General features: G+C 37.8%; 1 pseudogene; it reads left to right on the top strand.

Moving 5' to 3' along the window:
• The first annotated feature begins 5,048 nt into the window (after positions 1 to 5,048).
• On the top strand, positions 5,049 to 5,586 carry LOC127676306 (peptidyl-prolyl cis-trans isomerase A-like; annotated as a pseudogene).
• Positions 5,587 to 17,992: the final 12,406 nt, after the last annotated feature.

Raw genomic sequence — 17,992 nt, 5'->3', positions numbered from 1 at the left:
TTCATTTTTCAGCTTGTCTTTCTTATTTTTTAATTACAAGACAAGAGCATAAAAGTATTAGGGATTGTTGACTGTAAACCCTAAGCATTTGTTTTGTATTTACCTCCATCTTCTTTCTTTACATAGGAAACCACTTTAACATTTAGAGTCTTAATGAATACATCAAAATAATTTCATTCCTTTCTACTTAGTGGCTTACACACTTCCTACTTTATCTTATTTTACTTTTGGCCTTAATTCATAACGTTTTCCACCTATCTCATCTCAAGTTCCTACCCTCAGCTAATCTGCCGTGTCTGTGCCAATGGGTATGTCATTCTTTACCTTCAATCATCAGCACTTATGGAGGTAAGTAGGTGAACATTCTAGCCTACTTACTAGATAATCTTATTTTTAGTGAAACTTTTTGTGTTCTGACTCTTCCAGGCTTCTCTATGTTTCAACAAACTTGATAACAGCTCTGATTTTCAGCTATCACACTTACTCAGTCCACACCCACATAATCATGGGTTTTTTTCCTCACCCACCTAATTCAGTTGTCACTGTTTGTAGGTTTTCGAAACTTTGTCTCAGCTTCAATAAACACATCTTATACAGAAGCTTCTTTTATGTTTTCTAGGACCCTGCTTACACAGATATTATCATCCATGTTACGAGGTGGAATTTCTCTTCTGCCCATCAGTTAAACCAACTTTTATTAGTATGAGTTAGAACATAGAAAAAAACAACGCTAATGAACAAAAGTTATTCATATTTAAGATGCAAAGGCAGGAATATTACTTATTGGTTTTGAGATGAAAATTTTAAAATGCCATGGAGTGAATATAAGAAATTAATTCATTATCTTTTTAAAATTATATTTAATCATTTTGTACAAGCTAGTCATTATCTCCCTCCTGGTCTGCTCTACAGCAGCTCCTCATCCCATCACTCCCCAACACCCCCCCCCCAAACTCCAAGAACATGCTCTCTCATCGGACAAGCTGACGATCTGCCTCACCAGAAGGCACAGACCAGACAGTAACTCATTATCTTTAAGAAGATAATTTTGTAGATAAACTATAATTTATCCAGTTAAAGGTCAGAATATTCCCTTTGTAAGTCAAAATGTAATGAGATAGTGAGTGCAAAAGAACTGCACTAAGTTCTTTCTACCAGCCTGAGTGATTGGCTGGTAGAAGGACAAGAGAGCTGAGGGGATAAAGGAAATGGAGGCAGCTATGCTTCTGAAACATGTTAAATTACTCTTATGAAGGAAATAATAAACTAGTCATGCATGTGAATTAAATAATAATGTTTTGTTATTGAGAATACATTTCATCAAAGCCTCTATCACACTTCAATATTTGCCAGTAATGTATAGTAGACCCGCACTCATTTTGATGCTTGACTATCAGTGTTGGTGTTGTTTGAATTTATTTATTTCAGAGACCACAAAGACTATTTCTCTTTGCAACCAAAAACGTAACTATTGCTGTTCACAATGAAATGGGATTTGATAGCTTTGATTTGTTTCTACTTTTTAGAAGGCTGTATCTAGTCATATTCTTGTTTTACTGGAATTATGCCTATCTCTGATTACTGGTGTAATTGAACCTATCCTGACTGATATCAGTTATATTTCAGAGTGCTGCTTAACATTATTAAGTACATAGACTGAGCTAATACCATTCTTCCTTAGGGTTTTGGACGACTAAACTGCAGCAAATAAATAGGAATGTAGAACACTACTGATTAACTACTGGAGCTATTCAAGGTGTGTGCCTTCTCCTCCCAGCCCTTGAGCAGGAATTCCAGACCTGTATTAGCCATAATCTGCACACACACACAAACACACACACACACACACACACACACACACACCTGCCCACCTAGGGTGGAGTGCTGGGACCAAGATAAAGTTCATTGTTCCTCCAGATCTACAAATTCCTGAATCAATCAGGTGACCTGCCCAACCTCCTAAGCAGTGGAGTCAAGACCCCATGAGCAGTCAGACTCGTTCTCTTGAACCTACCTTGGACTTTGGGAGAGGGGTCTCACCTGAAACTTTAAATTTTGAGTCCTCCATTAATCCTTGGGATCCTCATTCTTTTCTCACTGCCTTTCCATACATCCCCACCTTCCCTTCCTGTTAACCCATTCGATGTAACTGCAGGCAGTTATAATGGTGGACCACAGAAGAGAAATGAGGAATCTACAAGATAAGAAAATAGGATGGTTTTGTGAAGCACAATTTTATAGACATGTCTTTACTGAGACGTTTGTACCAGAGTCCTTGTGTTGGGGTTTTATAACATTTAGGAAGTGCAATCAGTGGGAGGTCCATGGGGCTCTAATTTCGTGAATAGATTCCTTCTTACCAAGTTGCTGGTGCTTCCTGGAACTATATTTGCTTCAATAAGAATCAGTGGCTATAAAATAAGAAACCAGGTTTCTGTGAGCCCTCTTTCTTCCTATACTGTTATAATGATTTGTTGCAATCATCATAGTCCAAAGTATGTGATGCCACATCGTGATGCAGCCAAGGGCCCTCCCTAGACAGCATGTTTGGTCCTCTTCTTTGCTATCATAATCAAGAATCAGAAAAAGCCATTTTCCTCTATAGTTTATGCAGCATTGAGGATTCTTCTATAGCCACACACACTGAACTCATACAGCTTGATCCACTTAAACTTCTATAGAATCATTCTTTTCAAAAATTATAGAATGTACAATTCTGTGCTTAATGCCTTATATTTACTAATATTCACAACAATTCTTGCCAACATAGTTTTTTATGACACTTCATGTTCAGTTTATCATCTATTGAACCAGCAAGAAGCATACGATATGCCCTGAGAGTATGATTTGAACCTATCTTCAACTGAAGACAATAATATTAACCTCCTAGTATTGTTTTAAAATGATCTTGAAATCACTTACCATCTAGTAGATAGACAGTTAATAAATCATGTGTGCACGTCAGAGATTTAAGGCAAGAAGACAAGTGTTGGGGGGTGGATTGATACTCAGTGATTCTGTCACATATTCTGTATTTGTCATGTCCCTCATGGTGATAACATAGAATGGGGGCCACTACAGATATGCTGTTTTTATTTGTTGTTGTTGTTGCTAATTCGTTCTTAAAAATAAATGCACACCTGTAAATTCCACTTGACACTAGGAAATGTGTGTCGAGTTACAGTAAGTCTTTTGCAGCCAAATGAAATTAACTTGGTCAAGTTCTGTGAACACAATATTTTCAGCACTCTTTCTTTTAGGTAAACTCCTTGAAGGGTAATTTAATATTTTTATATCAATCTTATATTTGACGGCATGTTTCCTTTGCCACATAGAAAGACTTATAAAAAATGATCAACTTTTTCTTTTTGCAATGAAATATATTAGAGGAGCAAGTCTGTCTAATTTCTATTCTCAGAAATTCAATAAGAATTTAAATAATTCATTGAGTATTATCTCTTTTATTGGTTGAGAATATCAGCACACTAATCACTTTATATTTCACTCTGTTTCTAAATTACTGAAAATTTTAGAACCTTATAAAATACATATGTGTTCAAGGTCATAACAAGTGTATATGCATTTAAATATATGTATTTCATATGTTATAAAGATATTTAACAAGATATTGAGTACCTATGCACACTAACAAAACATGTGTTAATCATGTGTCACTAGGAAAGACAAGGATAGAAACACTTGTTCCTATTGTAGTGGTAGGTACTAGAAAGAATCCTATGAAAGAACTAGTCATTGATTATTTTTGCAGATTTTTATTTTATTATTTTATATGTAAGAGTATATTTTTTGAGCCATGTGTGTGTTTGATGCCCACTGAGATAAGAAAAGGTTACTGGATCCATTGGAACTCAGGTTAGACAATTGTGGGGCACTATATAGGTGCTGGGAATAGAACCAACATCCTCTACAAGAACAGTCAGTGCTCATAGCTGTAATTCATTCATAACTACTCATTCATCTCTTCAGCTCCCTTATTGTTTTTCTTACTATGCCCTCAAAGGAAAATAGAACTTATGGGACTAGAATTTAGGGTTCAAATCTCAGAGAAATGATTGACAACTACAGATTGTTTCTTCTGTTTGATCTTTTACCAGGTCTAGTTACATATAGTTATCATTTGTTATAATTTTGATTCACATGTTAAGATAACACAATTCTTACTGTATTGTATAATAGAAAAAGTACATAAAACTGCATGTTTCACACACTATAAGCATTGCATATAAGATAACAATATTGACATTTGGAACTAAAATATAGCATATAATTAACATATATTTATGTATTGATGAGCACATAAATATGGAAAATTATAAACATTGCTAAATTCAAGAAGCCATCAGTATTAAGAATTGAAAAAAAACCTAGTAACTATAATTAGTCATCAAGTATTGTTAGAGTATGTAAAAGACTCCTGCTGATTCTCAATTCTGTGATATATGTATATATCTGTGATATATGTATATACATATACATATATATCCATAAGCATTCACCTTATAACCAAATCCTGTAAGTTGTTTGCTTAATAAATAGTTGGACCTAGCTGTGTGGTAGTGGCAGATTCTTGTAATCCCAGCACTTGGGAAACAGAGAGAAGCAAATCTGTATGAGTTTGAGGGCAGCCTTTTCTACAGAGCTAATTCCAGGACAACCAGAGCTACATAATGAGACTCAGTATCAAAAATACTCTATATCTGTGTGTGTGTGTGTGTGTGTGTGTGTGTGTGTGTGTGTGTGTGTGTAGAAATAAAGATAGAATACTGAGAGAGACACAAATAGAGAGAGACACAGACAGAAAGTTGGACCTTTGGCATAAGAGCTGGAGATAATTCATAGAGAAAGCTATATCAGGAGAGGCAGTAACCAAGTCACTGTGCTGAGTGCCAAATAGAGCGATGGGTACTCAAGTAGCTTATGATGGCTATGAGGCCATGATACACATTAATTTCCTGAACATTAAACTCAGTTAAATGTGACCAATAATATGTGTTTTACGGCAGACGCACTGTTGCTTTTCGTTGCTTGCTGCAGCCATGGTTAACCCCACCGTGTTCTTCGACATCATGGCTGACGAGGAGCCCTTGGGCTGTGTCTCCTTCGAGCTGTTTGCAGACAAAGTTCCAAAGACAGCAGAAAACTTTCGTGCTCTGAGCACTAGAGAGAAAGGATTTGGCTATAACGGTTCCTCCTCTCAGAATTATTCTAGGATTCATGTGCCTGGGTGGTGACTTCACACGTCATAATGGCACTGGCGGCAAATTCATCTACGGAGAGAAATTTGAGGATAAGAACTTCATCCTGAAGACTACAGGTCCTGGCATCTTGTCCACGGCAAATGCTGGACCAAACACAAACGTTTCCCAGTTTTTTATCTGCACTGCCAAGACTGAGTGGCTGGACGGCAAGCATGTGGTCTTTGGGAAGGTGAAAGATGGCATGAACATTGTGGAAGCCATGGAGCGCTTTGGCTCCAGGAATGGCAAGACCAGCAAGATCACCATTTCCGACTACGGACAGCTCTAATTTCTTTTGATTTGCGGGCATTTTACCCATCAAACTATTCCTTCTGTAGTTCAGAAGAGCACCCCCTACTCCATCTGCTCGCAATACCCTGTCCTCTGCTCTCACTGAAGTTCTTTGGGTTCCATATTTTCCTCATTCCCCTTCAAGTCTAGCTGGATTGCAAAGTTGTTTATGATTATGAATAAAAACTAAATAAGAAAAAATACGTGTTTTACATAGTGAGATATATTTTCTACAGTAGAGCAAAGGGAAATATTTCAGAGTGGGCCTTTCTAAAATTTCCTCCCAGCCAGAGAAAAATTTACTCAATTTTTAGAGTAAATTTTAAAACATCAACATTTACATAGTTCCTTAAATTTACATATATATAAGAGGCATTGGTTCAACATACCCGAATTTCTAGTTTAACATATTAATTCATACATGCATGCATAATTAAATATATACTACATACATCTTATATACATTCACACTATATGCAATGTGACTTTCAATTACTCATGTCCTTCCCTAAAGGTGAAATTGTTGTGTCTTCTCTGAACTCTGCCCTTTTCTCCAAAACAATTCAGAAGTGACAATGTGCCAGGTCTGAGCCTTGACCTCAAGAAGCCTTTCCTAATTCTACTTCATATATCTGACCCTGAATCTTGCCCAAGAGCAAGTCTGATTTGCTTTATTGCATAAGAAGGGAGAAGGATTTCACATTAAGCAGAGAATAATTTATGCTCTGAAGACAATTCTCAGAGTAGCCAGATCCAGGAGGCCTTCTTGTTTTCTACCTACTGCTCAACTTGTAAGTATGTGTCCTTCTTGGTCTTGCAACACAGCCTTTCTTTTCTTAAAAGATGTTTTTTAAAAAAAAAAAATTAATTTTTTGAAATTGCAACTTACAAAGCTTTTGAGTTTTAAAAGAATCTCTTAACAATTTTAGATCTGAATATTGCCATTTTCAAGGAACAGGAAGCCTTTTCAAGAGTAATTATCATGGAAAACAGAGCCCCTAGAACCCAGATGCTACTGGAGAAGCTGAACTTTCTTGATACCAAGTTCCAAATCTACCTTTTTGTCATAAGAATAAAAAAGTGGGCTTCAGTTCAGGTGCAAGCCAATAGACACTGATACTTCATGGTTTCTCTTAACTTCTTCCAGCATTTGCAACTAGCTTTCAAGCGCACTTTAAATGCCTACTGAGTTTTGTTTCTGTAAAACTGAACTTATCCTGTGTTCATCCCTCTCTTCTATCATATTATCTATGAATAAAGTTTCCTGTGTCTGTTGTGCATTTTACCACAGTGAATTTGTCTTGGCTCTGTCAACCTCCATTTGATGCGCCGCCTGAAAGCACACCACAGACAAGTGAAGTCCACATTATGTCAGGTGAGCCTGACCTGAATCAGCAAATCTGCCCAGGAGACATGCAGGTGCATGAGTAATGAGGGAGCTTTGTTTTAAAACACTTCATTTTAGGGTGATTTGTTATTCAGCAATAATTAGTCTGCACAGAATTTGGCTGATACATGTGAGATTCTTCTGAAACCACAACAAAGTACTGAGCACTAGCTTCGAGACCAATCAACCAAAGTGTTGGAGATACAATAAGGAAAATTGTGTTAGGGGCTGGAAAAATGTCAACTCATGTTTTACTGTGGTGGGAACTATTGGTAAGCCAACTGTGTGCAATAAATAAGCAGGTAGAAAGTAACTGAACAGTTGTGTGGGTAAGAGTATTGGAACATGCGGGAAGCAGATAAAACAATAAACTTCAAGACATAGATAAGCTAAAGAAGGGATAGGTTAACATACAAAGAAAGTTTTGAAAGAATACAGAGAAGCCATTATGATTTAGTTTTAAATTCATTCTGTATTCTCCAACATTTTCACTTGTCAAAATGATCGCTAAATAGAATGGATCCACAAGGGAGCTCAGATAAAAAAAATTAATCATGTGGTTAAAAAGTAATTCATCATATCCATTCCTCCATTGAGGGACATCTAGGTTCTTTCCAGCTTCTGGCTATTATAAATAGGGCTGCTATGAACATAGTGGAGCATGTGTCCTTATTACATGTGGGAGAATCCTCAGGGTATACTACCAGGAGTGGTATAGGAGGATCCTCTGGTAGTATTATGTCCAGTTTTCTTAGGAACCACCAGACTGATTTCCAGAGTGGTTTTGCCAGCTTACAATACACAATGGAGTAGTATTAACTGAGTACATGCCATGCATGCCGTTTGGGTTTGAGTTTCCTCATTCAGCATGATATTTTCTAGTTCCATCCATTTGCCTGCCATACGCAGGATGCCCTCATTCTTAATAGCTGAGTGGGATTCTATTGTGTAAATCATCCACATTTTCTGTATCCATTCTTCTGTTGTGGGACATCTGGGTTGTTTCCTGCTTCTGGATATCACAAACCAGGCTACAATGAACATAGTGAAGGGCAACCCTCTAGGAGGACCAGCAGTCTCAATTAAACTTGACCCTGAGATCTCTCAGACCCTGGAACACAAACCAGGAAGCATATACCAACTGATATGAGGCTCCCGACACACATACAGCAGAGGACTGCCAGATCCGGGTTTGGTCAGAGAAGATGCACCTAACCTTCAGAATGGCTAAAATGAAAAACTCAAGAGACAGCAGGTGCTGGAGAGGTTGTGGAGAAAAAGGCAAGGATGTGGAGTAAGAGGAACATTCCTCCACTGCTGGTGGGATTGCCTACTGATACAACTGCTCTGGAAATCAGTTTGGCAGTTCCTAAGAAAACTGGGCATAATACTAGTGGAGGACACTGCTATACCATTCCTGGGCATATACCCACAGGATTACCCAGCATGTAATAAGGATACATGCTCCACTATGTTCATAGTAGCTCTATTTATAATAGCCAGAAGCTGGAAAGAACCCAGATTTCCCTCATCTGAGAAATGGATACAGAAAATGTTGTACATATACACAATGGAGTACTATTCAGCCATTAAAAACAATGAATTTATGAAATTCTTAGACAAATGGATGGAACTGGAAAATATCATCTTGAGTGATGTAACCCAATCACAAAAGAACACATGCAAGCATACACTCACTGATAAGTGGATATTAGTCCAGTAGTTTGGAATGCCCAGGACACATTTCACATATCAAATGACTCACAAGAAGGAGGAAGAACAAAGTATGGATCCTTGGGTCCTTTGTAGAAAGGGGAAAAATACCCACAGAAGGAGAAACAGAGACAAAGGGTGGAGCAGAGTCTGAGGGAAAGACCATCCAGATACTACCCCACCAAGGGATCTATCCAATATACAATTACAAAACCCAGGCAGACAGTATTGCGGAGGCCCCCAAGTGCTAGCTGATCAGAGTTGGATATAGCTATCACCTGGGAGGCTCTGCTAGTGCATGACAAATATAGAGGTGGACACTCTTAGGCAGACTAAGCACAGGGTTCCCAATGGGGGAGCTAGAGAAAGGACCCAAGGAGCTGAAGAGGTTTGCAAAGCCATAGGAGGAACAACAATATGAGTCATCCACTACTCCCAGGGACAAAACCATCAACCAAAGAGTATACATGGAGTTACCCATGGAGTTACCCCAGACACATAGGCAGCAGAGGATGGCCTTGTTGGACACCAATGGGAGGAGAGGCCCTAGGTCCTGGAAAGACTTGATGTTGTAGTGTAGAGGAATACCAGGACAGGAAAGTGTGGGACGGTTAATTGGGGAAAGGGAGATGGCTTATGAGATTTTCGAGGCAGGAGGGAATAAGGAAAGGGGACAACATTTGAAATTTAAATAAAGAATATATCTAATAAAAAAAGAATAGGCAGGTCATATTTCCTAATAAAAGGCTGAAAAATTAGTGTTATCTGTTAGTTTTTCTAAGCTGATCAAATTGAGATAGAGGTAGACTTCTATTATCCACTAGAGAGTTCTATTATCCATTTCAAGAATATAGACACAGTGAACAGGAGATCTTTATGAAGTCCATTTTGCTTTTTGTTTTTTGTTTGACTCTCTCTCTCTCTCTCTCTCTCTCTCTCTCTCTCTCTCTCTCTCTCTCTCTCTCTCACACACACACACACACACACACACACATACACAGGCACATACATGTATATATATTGATGCTTGCACACATGGGTTCATGTTATGTTCATTTGTGCATGCACACATTGAAAGCAGAGTTGATGTTGAGTGTCTTTCTTGACTGCTCCCCAACTTACAAACTGAGATGACAATGTCTTTCATTAGAACACAGAGCTAGCAAAAATGCTACTCATATTAGCCAACTGTCTCCAGGATTGTCTGTCTTCACATCCTAAGCTCTAGAATTATAAGAAGACTATTGTATTCTCTAGTATCTATATGATGTTGGGACAAAAAAAAAATCTAATTTTTTTTTATGTGGAGCAAGTAATTTACCAATATCATCATGTTCCTAGTTTTCCATTACATTTATTTAATTGTCTCTCAACAGCACAAAGCTGAAGAGTAATCCTTTCCTTCATGGTCTATGGAGGTCAATTAAAATCAAGCCACACGAAGCCCAAGATGAAGGAAGACAAAGTGTGGATACTTCAGTGCTTCTTAGAAGGGGCAACAAAATACTCACAGGAATAAATATGGACACAAAGTTTGGATCAGAGACTGAAGGAAAGGCCATTCAGAGACTGACCCTGGGGATCCATCCAATATTCAGTCACCAAATCTGGATGCTATTGTGGATGCCAGGAAGTATTTGTTGATGGGAGCCTGCCCGATATGGCTGTCTCCTGAGAATCTCTGCCAGAGCTTGACAAATACAGAGGTGGATGTTCATAGCCAACTATTGAACTGAGAAGGAGGTCTCCAATGGAGGAGTTGGAGAAGGGACTGAGGTAGCTGAGGGGGTTTGCAGCCCTGTAGGGTTGACACAATAGTGTCAACAGGTAAGACCTCTGGAGTTCCAGGGCACTGGACCACCAACGAAAGAGTACACATGGAAGGGCCCATGGCTCCAGCTGCATATGTGGAAGAGGATGGCCTTTTTGGACATTAGTGGGAGGAGTGGCACTTGGGCCTGAGAGTGTTCAATGCCCCAGAGTAGCGGAATGCCAGGGCAGAAAGATGGGAGAGGTTGGGTGGGTTGGGGAGCAGCATCATAGAGGCAGGGGGAGAAATGCTGCGATAGGGACTTCAGATAGGGAGATCTAGAAAGGGGAAAACATTTGAAATGTAATTAAAGAAAATATCCAATAAAAAATTAAAGGTTCAGAAGTTGATTCTATAAGCAACAAAAGAAGGAAGATAAACAAAAATACCTGAAATGCACAACCAAGAACAGTGGATATCAAGGAACTATCTTTCATTTTTAAGGAGAACTAAGTCCTATCCAGCAACAGTCCTAATTAAAGAGCCCAGGTTTCTAGTAACTTATATCCAATATAACTTGAAATTACTGTGAGTTTGGAACTAGTGTGTGCCTTAATTTCTTCTTAAGTGTCTGCAGTATCTTAACTATCATCCAGTGCATTTATTTCAACATGGGAGTGAAAATGTGGTCTTTTGATTAATAACTCTCCAAATCAAGAGTTGTTATACTCAAATGTGACGTAGACCAAATAATGCTGAATTTTGAGTGTGATTAATGATTAAACTCAAAGGAATTGACTCTTTTAGATACCCTAAGTTATGCTGGGTAAGGAGCAATTGCTGGTAGAAAGCCACATAATCAAGTTTCAAAAAGCTGATCACACACACACACACACACACACACACACACACACACACACACACACACGAGAGACAGAGACAGAGACAGAGAGACAGAGACAGAGAGGAGAGAGAGAGAGAGAGAGAGAGAGAGAGAGAGAGAGAGAGAGAGAGAGAGAGAATTTTGGGTTGTTATACATTCCTAGATATCTTTGGGCCACATTTCATTAGACTTTGGATAATATTATCATTATACCTATACATTATATATATGTATACATACACATACACAGTATCTCTTATCTATTTATCTGTCTGTATATAGATAGAGGGAGAGAGAGAAGGAGAAGGAGATAGTTTTGAGTACATAAGAGAATGTATCCACAGTGTTCAGAAACAAGTGATAGATCTTCTGAGGCTGGGATTATAATTTATTGTGATCCACCGAAGTGGGTACTTGAAATAGACCTTATTTCTTTGCAAGAACAGTGAATGCTTTAATCACTAAACGATGTCAGTAGCTACAACATTGGGTACATTTTTAATGTGAAAAAATATGCCTAAAGTGGATTTATAGCTACAGTTGTGAGTATTGCATCTCTGTAATATAACTTTGTTGTTGTTGTCTGTGCATCTCTGTAATATAACTTTGCACACTATTGGTTTTTGTTGTTTTATGGTGTGTGTGTGTGTGTGTGTGTATGATAAAACCTTTATTTAGAGTAAGATATTAATTTAGGACCAAGAATATGATATTTCAATTTGAATGTAAGTTGACTGATAATGTTTATAGTGCAGGTTAGATATAAATTTGTGGCAAAGTCTGTGTCAGATTAGGACTGTACTCATGTGCATCCCTATAGCCAAAAAGGCCAGAGGTATCTGATCTTTTGGAATTTGAGTTACTGGTAGTTGCCAGCAACTCAGAGCCTCTTTAAGAGCAGGGTGAATAATCAAATGTTGAGCTGTCTTTACAGCTCCAACTTTTCAAGTTGTTTCAAAGCAACTACTTATCTAATCAACTATTTAGTTAAGCAGCTGGTTCTGTTTCCACACACTAAGTTTGTGCTATCTAGAAATGTTTGAATGCTTCTGGGGGATTGAAAATGTAATAGTGTGCAAGTCCAGAGGCTCCTGGTTCTTACCTTTTCTTTGACTACTCACCTTCACTATGAGGATAAATAACTACTGGAGGATGGAAATCAGACTCGCATCATAACTAAGTTATCTTACTAGCAATCATCCATGGCTTCACTTCCTTTATTTATTACCTATTATTTGCCAAGCACAGCTCAGACAAACATAACATTTCACATCATGGCACCCAAAAATGAATGAATGACTTCTGTCATCAGCAACAGGTTTTAGAAAGATGTTTTGCATAGCAATAGCTAACAGATCCAACCATGTATCATATTTGTGGTGGATAATGTAGATTATCATATTGTAAGGATCTAATTGTCCCAGGAGACAAGAATCTGGGAATATCTCTGAAACAGAGAATAGATACCATTAATTAAGGTGGGAATACACATTCTGAGTGTAGACAGATGATCTTGTGTGCCTAGGCCACATAAGAACCAAAGAAGGAGGTGCATAAACTGCACAAGGGCAATGGATGTGATGAGATAACTCTTGTTACTGTGGCCACATCTTCCCAGACATGATAGAGCACATCTTCTTAAGCCATGTTTGTCATAGCAGTTAAAAAGTTAGTAGATATATTTCAACTATGAAAAGCCGGGGGCGATGACATCTATAACTATATCTCAGACTTAGCATGTGAACATCATGGGCGAGGAGCCTTACCTTGCTTCTCCACAATATACAATCGCACGCATTGCTTTGGCTCTTGCTTATTCCTCAGTTAAGCACACATATCTTCTTATTTTTCTATGGTTTTCTCAATATAGATCCATCTAATTGAAATATATAGTTTAAAGCTATGCCTCCTTTAGGTTCTACATACATAATTCGTATCACCACTGAGGATTTACCACAAGATAGGGTCATGTGTTCCTAAATGTGTATGTCAAGAGTCAGGGATTTTTTAGGAATGCATATTACAGCAATGCATATATGTGACAAGTATCAACATAAATGGATAAAATAAAGGTTAAAGAATAAAATAAAAGAGGAAATGTGCTAACAGGAAGTGAAATCAGCCCACGAAAAAGCTGGTGCAGTCAATAAAGTTCACCAAATGGGAGATCTGAAGAGCATTTGGACATCAGACACTAAGATGCAGAGTTTGCAGCTGGTTTTCAGTCTTGTTTTGTTCCAGTATTTCCTTACTGTGCTCCCTTTTCTAACTTTTGAAATGCTAATGTATATCCTGTCATTATGTATAGGAAATATGTGATTTGATTTTTGCTTTGATTTTATATGCACTACAGTTAAGAGATTGCATGAATCTCAGAAGACACTTCGAACTTTGCACTTTTTTTTTTAACATTGTCAAGACTGTGATAGACTATGGGGATTTTTGATTTGAAGTACATGCATTTTGCATCATGTTATGGCTACTAGTCTATGGAGGCTAGGGGGATGAATGTGGTGGTTTGAATAACTATGTTCCCCATAGACTCAGGGGATTTAATGCTTGGCCATAGGAAGTGGCACTATTAGGAGCTATAGCTTTACTAGAGTGGCTGTGGTATTGGAGGAAGTATGTCATGGCAGAGGAGGGCTGTGAGATTTTTAAAGCTCTATCTATGCCTATCATGGCACATGTTTTCTTTCTGATGCTTTCAGATCAAGATGTAGAACTCTTGGATTCTTCAGCCCTATCTCCTCCTTGATGCTGCCATGGTTCTCACAATGATGATAATGGACTAAACTTCTAAAACTGTAAGCCAGTCCCAACTAAATTTTTCCCTTTAAAACAATTACCATAGTCATGATGTTTTTCATAGCAATAATACCATGACAGTCATACTTTGTACTAAGAAAGATAATATTTAAGATAGCATGTCATTGTAGATGAAAATACACATAAAAAATCAGAAGACTGTCAATGAATACAGCATATTTGGAAACTATCTAGTGGAGACATGTGATGTCAGTCTGGAACAAAATTGTGAATATATTACATGGAAAGATTTAAAGATGAGATCTTTAGGTAATGTGAAGCCACAAGGAAAAAAATCAATGATTATGGAAATGTTAAATTTGATTCTATTTAAATAACAAATAAGTTTATAATATCCTGTGTTCTAGAATAGGTTCTCCAGGACATATAGAAATAGTTTGGGTCTATGTAAAATGAAAAGAAAAGCCAGCATAATTATTTTGACAAATAAAGAAATTTCTAAACAAAACTATAGAGAAACCATTAAAAACTCTTACAAACCTTTTTTTTAAATCCATTTTCTTGCTGTAATGCAAGAGGGATGTAGGCTCTGGTCAAGCCTCAGTAGCACCTTGTCTACCTACCCATGCGTGAACCATGATCTAATTTGTACTGGTTTCTTACTTTTAAAAGGGACATCTGAGAGTTTACCATAAATAAATAAAAACCCTAATGCCTCCTTTCCCATAGGATAAGCCCTCATGCACAAACATAGATATGCGTTTTCCATATATTCACTCTGTGACGAAGTGAGGACCCTCTATTCACTAGCTGGAGGAATTTAAGCTGCAATGCAAGACTAGGGAGCCCAGTTAATTAGGTCACCTAGAAACTGAACCCTGTTCTGGAGACTCTGTTCTCAGCATGAACTGTGACAACTTAATAGGAAATGTTAGGGCAGTGTTTTTCAGTTCTTTTCATGTGAGAAATGGAAAATTCCTGATTTAGGCAAGAATATCTAAGTATCAGAGTGGGCAGAGATGGCACATCATTGGTAGATAAAAGTAGAATTGTTACATGAATGATAATGTAAATGTATCAAATGATACATTTGATAGTTCATTTTTGAACCTCAGTTTTCTCTAGTAAATTTAAAAATCGGGAGACATTGATATTTTAACGATGTGACTTTTCTGTCTGGCCTTCATTATGCTACTAGATATGTCCTGGTAGTTCCATAATCAATTGAGCAGTCAACGGGTCGCAGCTGGCCTCTCTGTTTATTATGAAGAAGCCCTGACATTTTATAGCATACATCAGTGAAGTTCTGATGACCTCAGTAGACTTCCTTGCTGCTTGAATGCCCACCCATGCACAAAGTAGAATTGGAGCATACTGATGAAATGAGTTGCTATCCCTTTATTATGTTCCTACTAACAGAGGAAAAGGCTCAACCAGAGTACTGGAGACAAGCCACTAGACACTGAAGCATCTCTATTGGGAATTTACAAAAAAGCATGTTGTTATGTTATGTTGTTTTATCAAGATCAGAGGAGAGTTTCAGTGCAGAGCTTTGTGTTACAATGATGAAGGAAGTTCCTAATGTCACATGTATGCAAAATGAATGGGACATAAAAAATAAAACAATTGTTTCAGGAGATCCTTGTTCTGTTGTCCAGCACTCCACCTTTTTCACACAGGTAACTACTTCCTGGTTATCCTTGGTGCATCATTCTTTCCAACACTTAACCGTGCTGTTGAGAGGAAAGATAATAAGAGCTACTAAACAGAAGAACATGTCTCACCTTCACAACAGCATCTTTTTTTTTTAATCTGGAATAAATACAGCCCACACCTAAGATGCTGTGCTGATGTGATCCAATTCAAACACTTGCAAGAACTGCTGAGAACGCAAACTTCCTATTCTCAGTTTCTTTAAAGAGGCCATCACACACAAGAAGTGTTCTAAGTGAGAATACCACAGAAGAATAAGCAGAGCAGAAACAGCAATAGGGCTAATGACTAAGAAATAAAACAAGTCCTTGGACCCAACTTGCTTAAATTTTTCAGCTAATTTAGGAAATGAGTCAAGTTGTGATGTTTAAAGTAGTTTGAATTAGATTACTTCTGTTTCTTGCAATCAGAATTCTGACTTCAGCAGAGACTTAAGGCATTGATGGTAGGTTAGACAATCCCCTGACTTAAACATTTTGCGTGGTTACATGCAGATAAGTCATTCTGTAAATTAACCTGAAAATTAGGACGAAAATAAAAAAAAAGAAACATAAACAAGTACAGTTGGCTTTCTTAAGGATTTTTGGGAGAAACCACATAGATTAGCTTGTATGAGTGAGGAATAGCAAAAGCAAATGCTAACTGCTGATTCCTGTATCCATAGGTAATAGGCTGATCCACCACCGGGTTTTAGCTCTTCCTTATCTGAATGAGTACAGATACTAGAAATGATTGACAGGGTTTCTTACAGGAGTCTCTTACACAAGAAACAGGAAGTACCCAATGTATATGATTGCTTGGTCCATTCCTACACATTTGTGTTCAGTAAGCAAGATCCATGAGAAATATCTTAGGTTGTTACTAATCATTAATCTCTAAAATCTTGAGCCAGTATATCAGAGTGAGGGGAATTTCCTCTGGTAACACTGTCCCTTGAAGCTGTAAGTGAAACAGTAGTTTGATACAACATTCTCTGAGTAGGACAATACTAATTGAAACAAACATTGTTTCTGAAAACTAAACATGGGTTCTGTATTAGTCAGGGTTCTGTAGAGTCACAGAACACATGCGTAGTCTCTATATAGTAAGAGAATTTCTTCATGACTTAGATGCTGAGTCCAACTCTCCAACAATGATGAACAGCAGCTGTGAATAGAAGGCCAAGAATCTAGCAGTTGCTCATTCCCACAAGGCAGGTAGGTGAAGAAGAGAGTGAGTGAACCTTCCCTCTTCCAATGTCCTTATATAGGTCTCCAGCAGAAAGTGTGGCCCAGATTAAAGATGTGTGCCACCACGCCTGGATCTGGAACTTGCTTTGTCCCAGAATACCTTGAACTCAGAGATCTCCCTGCCTTAGTCTTCTTGGATTCATAGACACTATGTTTCAAGATCTTCACACGAAGATCCATGTCAGAAACTTTTATCTCTCAGACTCCAGATTAGGTGAGTCTTCCAATTCTGGATTGTAGTTCATTCCAGGTATAGTCAAGTTGATAACTAGGGATAGCCACTACAGGGTCTTATGGAGAAAATGGAACACAGAATATATTCAAGCTGTGATATTCTGGTAAAGTGTGGAGTGCCTTTCTTTCCTGAGCAATGCCTTTTGCCTTGCATTATTAATCTCCCTGAGATATCATTTTGACACATTCAGTCTGACTTTTCAGCAGATATCCATCCTCATCCCAACATGATGTTCAGTCTTAGGAGTGCCATGTCTTCACATTTGTTCTAGCATATAATTCTTTGTTTTCAGTATGTAAATATATATTGAAATAATTGAAAGATGATACTATATGTATACTACATTTTTCTTACAATAAATCATTGTATTTATATGCTTAGACTGTATTGAAAAATAATTATAGTTGCCAGTATGATGAAATGAGCAAGGGTGTGTCCAATATTTGCCAGAATAGATATTAATTTATTAGGAATCTAACTCAAGGGAACTATTGGCTACATCCCCAAATCACCACATATAAGGAGAGTTCTTCTAGAAGTATGGGTATAAGGGAGCATGAAATAATTCACTTATTTAAGCCAAGGATGCAGATGCCTCTTTCTCAGTCTCTGTGTCCCCTTACTTGCTTTTTGGGATGTACATATCAAATGTATTAAACCTCTGCATCTATCAACTTTGGAGTGGAACTAGCAATAGATGTTTTAAATTCCTAGATTAGTATTCAGCCCAACCACAGAGTCAAGTCTTTAAGTACTTTCCAAGT

This window comes from Apodemus sylvaticus, chromosome 1 (genome assembly GCF_947179515.1).
Source record: "Apodemus sylvaticus chromosome 1, mApoSyl1.1, whole genome shotgun sequence".
Taxonomy (NCBI): domain Eukaryota; kingdom Metazoa; phylum Chordata; class Mammalia; order Rodentia; family Muridae; genus Apodemus; species Apodemus sylvaticus.
The sequence above is the reverse complement of the archived record's forward strand: the minus strand, read 5'-3'. Positions and strand labels throughout refer to the sequence as shown.